The sequence below is a fragment of the Ctenopharyngodon idella genome, chromosome 12 (genome assembly GCF_019924925.1).
Source record: "Ctenopharyngodon idella isolate HZGC_01 chromosome 12, HZGC01, whole genome shotgun sequence".
NCBI classification, from domain to species: domain Eukaryota; kingdom Metazoa; phylum Chordata; class Actinopteri; order Cypriniformes; family Xenocyprididae; genus Ctenopharyngodon; species Ctenopharyngodon idella.
In genome coordinates, this window is record NC_067231.1 from 17,135,149 (window position 1) to 17,142,476 (window position 7,328).

Consider the following 7,328-nt stretch of genomic DNA (forward strand, 5'->3'; position numbering starts at 1 on the left):
AAAATTTACTTTTTGTGTACTTTTTGCGATTCACAACCCGTGACTTTTTGGCACTGAATCACAGAAAAAAACACTGGCAGGATATTTGCCAGTTCACTCTACATTTCATATATAAACACTTTATGCTTTATTTTAAGGATGTTTTGTTTGGGTTTATCACTTTTGAGAACCAATATGAAAATGTTTATTTTCTTTGCAACTTAATTATTTCGCTTGCAAAAAACATGTTGTCCACAAATGTAAGGCATTTTCTCACCCTCAAAAAGATATTAGGATTTATATTAAATCTTTATCCACCTCCTGTAACAAAAAAGCTCACACTGTTTTGTGTAATTGTTTTGTAAAACAAATTATATACTAAAACAAATTATATATATATATATACACATATATATATATGTGTGTATATATATATATATATGTATATATATATATATATATATATATATATACACATATATATATATGTGTGTGTGTGTGTGTATAATGTTCCTTGTACAACCAGTTGCTCACATTTAATAAATTTTGAGTCATGCCTTTTAGAAAAAAAAGAAAAATGCTAACAAACGATTAAACTGAAAACAAGTTATTTATGATTGATGTTATTAATGTTACTATGAACAAACACCTCTTTTCTGTGTTGTGGCATTGAATAAAAAAACATGGAAACAATTTTTCCACAACAAATAAGTGCATAGTATAATGCTATTTTAATATCTTAATATTCTAATTATAATATCAAGGATACTGAATGAAATAATTATTATAAGCTATTTTTTTTCCAGTGTGTGAGCTGGAAATACATACATACATACATCTTATTAAACTAGAAGTGAGAATAATATCCATTCGATTAAGTCTTTGATCCAGATATTTACTGACTTGTATTCATAATATGATACTAATGTCACAAGACTTTTGTTGTTTAACATGCAAGTATAGCTGTCATAATCAACAGCACAGTAATTCTGAATATGTCTGAATCACAGTTTATATCTGATTGAAAATAGTTGTTTTGCATGTGTCGGGTTAATCACAGATCAGCAAGATCACATTTAATGATGGTTATTTGTTTCATTCCCTGAGACAAAATAACCATCCGTTCTGTGTGAAGCTGTAATTAAAGGACTGATCATTTAAGCCCTCACTCTGAGCTTCAGTCAAACAAATAGGCTTGTATAAATATATGGCAAAAAAAAAAAAAACAATAGTAGCTTTTAGCTTGCTTGAAGTGTTTAACAGCTGCACTATCCCTTTAAGTCAAGAGATGTGGATTTGGAAGTTGCAATAGCAGGTAAGTGTCACTTGGTGTCAGAACTGAGCTAGTGAGGCCAGAATGAAAAGTGATCCAGCTCTGCAGGGATTCTACATGAAAGACTCCTTACATAACAGCTACTTCAGCTGTGTGCCTCTCTAAAGTATCTTCACTTCATTCACTGAATGAACAGACCTGGGAAACGGCTGTGGCAAACATTTGAACTGTATGTTAGCCTACAAAGCACAATTTGCATGTGTACATCATACAGGTAAGCACTGTGTATATATGCCAACATATGTGCATACACGCGACCTTTTTTCACTGAAAGTCGCAGAGAAAACAAGTTGAAAGACAAACCAAAGCTGCCGAGGCATTATTATCACAACTATATATTATCAATTCTCTCCCTTCAGTCAAATGTATCCCTTTTTACGTGTCTGTATACAGGTTTGTCCTAGTCCTGTTTGTCCTTAAAGAAATAGTTCACCCAGAAATGAAAATCCTGTCATCATTTACTGACCCTCGTCTCGTTCCAGATCTGTATGACTTCTTCAGTGCAACCTATAAGATGATTTGTGACATTTATTTATTGTTGTTGTTGTTATTGTTGTTGTCAAGACTATGCAATGAACGTAAATGGTAACCAAAATTGTTTGGTTAGCAACATTATTTTGGTTACCAAAATCTTCTTTTGTGTTATGCAGAAGAAAGTTGTACAGGTTTGGAATGACACGAGTGTGAGTAAATGACAATAGAATTTCTGGGTGAACTATTCCTTTAACTATTTCTTTAAATTTTTATAAAACTATCGTTTTAAGATTACACTTCAACAATTCTTCTGCATCTTATCAAACTTCTGTAGTGTGTGTGAAGTTGAAAAGTTGAGATGTGTACAGTGGTGTGTGTTCAGTGGAAAAATTAAAGGGTGGTTAGTTACTGACTAAACTTAAGGCTTTACCTAGAATTGATTTCTTCAGGTTAAAACATAAAATTGTGTTTGGCTAAACTTTTAAGTATGTTTACAAATGAATATACTGTATACAAAAGGGACCATCACAAAGTATGTACAAAATATGGGCAAAAAATGGCTAAAAAGTAAGGGTACGTTTACATGACAACAATGTACTAAAAACTGAAAAGTTTTTCCTTTGTGTTTTTCGGACGACAACATTGTCAAAATGATCCCTGTTCACATGGATCCGCAAAAATAATAAAAACGCTGTATTATGCATGCCAGGCCAGTGGTTAGTGATGTCACTTCATAAAGAAACACTACACGCCTATAGACTGAACACGTAATATGCATGCGCATGATGTCACCGTTTCACAAATTAGCTTTTTTGTAGTTTACACCGAGATGCAAATGGTATCGTTTTCAAAAACTTTCACCTTGAAACCCATTTTCAAAAGTTTGCATTTTCAGGCCCTGAAAACGCTGTTGTCGTGTAAATGAACATAAAAAGTTTTACGTTTTTTAGTTGAAAATGGTGTTGTGTAAACGGCCCCTAAGCTTTTAATTGTCTTAACCACAGATTATTGCTTATGACATTAGCAAAATTAAAGCAAATGCACTACTTAAAAAACCATTGCTGTCTCAGAAAAAACATCAAAGACAGAATTAAGTTTTTGGCAGAAAATGGGAAGTTGTCTGTGGAATGATGAATTACAATGAAACACGAGTTGCATGGTGATGCTCCAGAGCAGTGTCTTCGAAAATCTGGTGAGAAATATAATAATAAATGCATCTCTACCACAGTGAAGCATGGAGGAAGAGGTGTCATTGTGTGGGGAGCCTTTTTAGCTGCTGGTATTGGTGAGCTACTTCTCTGTGAAAAGTCATTTAATGCTTTGAAGTACAGGAGAATATTGCAGAATGGATTGCTTCCTACAAATGAAAAGATGTTATCTAAAGAGGAATGATCAGATGCTGTTTTTTAAAAGACAATGCTCCTGCCCAAATTACAAAGACAACAAAGAAGTGGCTTGAGAGCAAGTCCATCAGACTCATGTTTTGGCCTGGTCATAATCCAGGTTTGAACCCTATAATGACTATTTGGTCTCACATTAAACTCAAATGAACTGGGAGACATTTTTAAACATTTTTAAAGTTACTTTATCTACAGTATTTATGCAATTCTTGCTAATTTCTTGACCAGTGATTTGTGATTGAAATGGTTAAGACCATTAAAAGACCACTAAATATTTTGCCATTTTTGGCTTGGCCCATTTTTTTGCCCAGGAGTATATATATGTGCCACAGTATGTAAAGAACCCATGTCTGTTGCATTACTGTTGGTGTTAGTGGTACTGTTCTCCAGTGAATTCCATATGGGCCGAGTGAGAGTGTGTTTGTTCTCTGCAGTGGTCTTTCGCGGTGGGATGGCCTGCTTTAATGGGGGTGGCAGCCTGCTGCAGCGCTCTGGACTGTGGCCAGATGCAGTGGTCTGACTCTTACTGCTGTGACAGGGCAGAACTGGGAGCACTGCGGAGGATTAAATCATCAGGACATGGACAGACAGATTTTAAAGTACCCTCTGTTGCATTGAAAAATCACTCATTAATTCTAGTTCATATAACAGAAATTTGTACATACTCTCAAACTTATTAAATACACAAATATTGGAATTACTGTGCCGGTTTATGCAATCAAGTATTTGTTGGGGGCGTTGGTTTGATGTACACATAAATTGATGAAATAAATGGTATCTGTACACTAAAAAATGAACAAAAAATGTACAAAATAAAAATAGGCTTGAAGTCTTTCCAGAATAAATATATATATATATATTTCTATATATTATTCAACAAAAAAAAGAAACATATTTTCAACTGCTTTTTCCAGTTGAAGGGTATGTGTAAAGAAAACAAGACAAAAAAGTTTAAACGACTGAGACATAAACTGAACAAATTTCACAGACATTTGACAGACAGAAATGGAATAATGAGTCACTGAAAAAAGGGGTGTCAATATCGACAGTAACGTCTTGGTTAGTGATGTAACCACCGTTCCCTGGTGGAAGGAACGGAGACGTTATGTTGACTGACAAATGGGTTCTCACTTGGGAGCCCCAATCACCTCTGAGTTTTAGAAAAATCGCCAATGGAATTGACAAGTGAAATTTGCATGCCAAGCCACTCCCCCGTATATACGAGTATAGAAAATGGTGGCACACATCCACTCATTCAGGTTTATGCTGAGGAGCCGAGACAGGGCCATTCAGCAGGGTGGTTCAGGGTTATGGCAGGAGGGACATAACGCCCCTTACATCAGTAACCAGGAATATCTGTCAGTCACTACAACATTGTGTCAACTAACAAATGGGGTCTCTATGGAAAGTGCTACAACCACCGAACTGTGTTACGGGTGTTGGAGACGCAGACACTGGCAAGCTGTAGTATGCCCTATTGGCAACAGCTCCTGTAAAGTCGTAACCTACCCAGCGCTACAGAGGCCACATCCTACCCCTAGGGAGGAGCATGTAGAATAAACATATGTACTGACCCATGGGGCAGTGCTACATATGGAAAGATCTCTGTGGTATGTCCTGCCTAGACAGGGATGGAACTACTACAGATGCAGAGATGGGGGAATTCACCTCGAGAGCAAGAAGGCGCTCGTATAGAGGGGAATGGTGCTGCAAGCTAGACACAGAGCCAGCCTTCCCGCGCATTACCTGTTTGTACCCAACACACGGGAAGAAACTGGCTCCACCTAGAGAGATTGTAGATTCTCGCAAAGGTATTAAGAGTTGCCCAAGCTGCAGTTTGCAGATGTCTGCCAAAGAAGTGCAGTGCGCCAACGCCCTGGGCTGCTTTTCCCAAAAGCATCGTAAAGCCTAAGTTGATCATAGAACAACTGTCACCAATGGTCTCTACGATCACCTTAGGCTTACGATGCTTTTGGGAAATGCAGCCCAGGAGGAGACAACACTCCACTTATCCAGTGGGCCAACCTCTGTTTGGAGACAGCCTTTCCCTTCTGCTGACCTCTAAAGCAGGCAAAGAGCTGCTCAGAGCTTCTGAAACTCTGTGTGCGGTCCATATAAATACACAGGGAGCAAACAGGGCACAGCGACGCAAGGGCTGGGTCTGCCTCCTCCAGGGTCAGCACTTGCAATTTTCACTACCTGGTCCCAAAAAGGAGTGGTGGGAACTTTTGGCACATATCCAGGCCAGGGTCTCAGGATCACGTGAGAAAGGGCACAAACTCAAGGTACAATTCGCTGACTGAAAATGCCTGCAGGTCCCCCGCCCTCTTGATGGAAGTGAGCGCGGTCAGGAGCGTTGTCTTGAGAGACAGGATCTTTAGCTCGACTGACTCCAGCTGCTCAAAGGGAGCTCTCTGCAGTCCAGAGACTGTCATGGGTGGGCCAGTAAGGTGTAGTACGGCGCATCAAGACCTGCTCCTCATACTCCCTGACCTTGCACAGACACTGTGCAGGCTCACTGGGGGAAACGCATATTTGCGCAGGCCCCAGGGTCAGCTGTGTGCCAGCATGTCCATGCCGAGGGGTGCCTCGGTCAGGGAATAAAAAAGCAGGCAGCGGGAGGACTCCGGGGAGGCAAACAGGTCTACCCATGCGTCCCCGAATTGACTCCAGATCAGCTGAACCACCTGGGGATGGAGTCTCTCTTCTCTTGAAAGTGTGAGCTGTCATGAGAGCACGTCGGCCACACAATTGAGCTTGCCCGGAATGTGAATGGCGCAGATTAACCTGAGCTGGTGCTGACTCCAGAGGAGATGGCAGGCAAGTTAAGAATGTGAAATGAGCGCACCCCGCCTTAGTGGTTAATGTACACAACCATCGCAGAGGTTCATGTGGACCAACATGTGGTTGCCCTTTAGCAATGGTCGAAACCTGCACAGGGTGAGTAACACTGCCAGCAACTCTAGGCAATTGCTATGCCACTGCAGTCGCGGTCCTGTCCTGGAGCCCAAAGCTGCATGCTCTTTGCACAACAGATCGGTGTGATGTTCACATTTAGTGTGCCACAGCGCCATGCCCATCTGTGTAGCCTGTGCTGAAGCGGTCTCATATGCATCAATCCGAATGGCGTACCCGCATCTGCGGATGCCATATGCCCCAGGGGCTTCTGAAATTGTTTCAATTGTCTTCCCCCTGAGTGCATTCGGGCAGTTCAGCACCGTTCGCTCGTGAGATACTGAGATCCATACCGAGAAAAGAGATGCTCTACACAGGGGAGAGCTTGCTCTTCTCCCAGTTGACCTGAAGCCCCAGATGACTGAGGTGCATGAGCACCAAGTCCCTGTGTTCACACAACAGATCTCGAGAGTGAGTTAAAATGAGCCAGTCGTTGAGATAGTTTAGAATGCAAATGTCCACTTCCCTTAGTGTGGCAAGGGGAGCGAGGAAGCAGAGCGTCGCTCACTGCCAAACCATGCCTGGTATGGCCCAGAGACTGAGGAAACTGCTCTTTTATTGAAAATGTGGGTGGAACAGAAACAAACTCTTTGAAATGAAACTAAACGTTCTCTGCCCAGCATTCTTCCGGGAAAGGAGTGGTGCGATCACCACCTCCTGGTTCAAAGCAACTCCCTCCATCTCTGGGCTGCCCATATCAGGCCCAATTAGATGGACGCTTGGAGGGCTTAGCGGTGGCCTAAGGGAAAGGCTTCTTCGCCTTCCTGCAGGGGGCTTGACGTGGCGGCCGGGGTGATGTCGCCGGCCGCGCCGGAGCAGGTGTAAAATCCACAGGGGGACGCCCTTGGCAACGAGCAGACTGGGGGCCAGCCCACAGCGGCCTGGTGGCAGTGGTATCACTCTGGGTCAGGATGTGCTTGATGGCCTCCATCTGCTTTTGGACTGCCAAGAACTGCTGGCAAAGTCCTCAACGGTGTTGCCAAAGAGGCCACCCTGCGAGATGGAGACGTCAAGAACGTATATATGTATATATACTGTATATATATATATAATGTATGTATATAGCAATTGTGGTATCAATAACTGTAAATTATTAATGTCATATACAGCACAAAAGGCAACAAGAAGCAATATAAAAATGAGTTCTGGAACAACACGAGACAAGGACCAGCCCAAAAAAAAGCTAT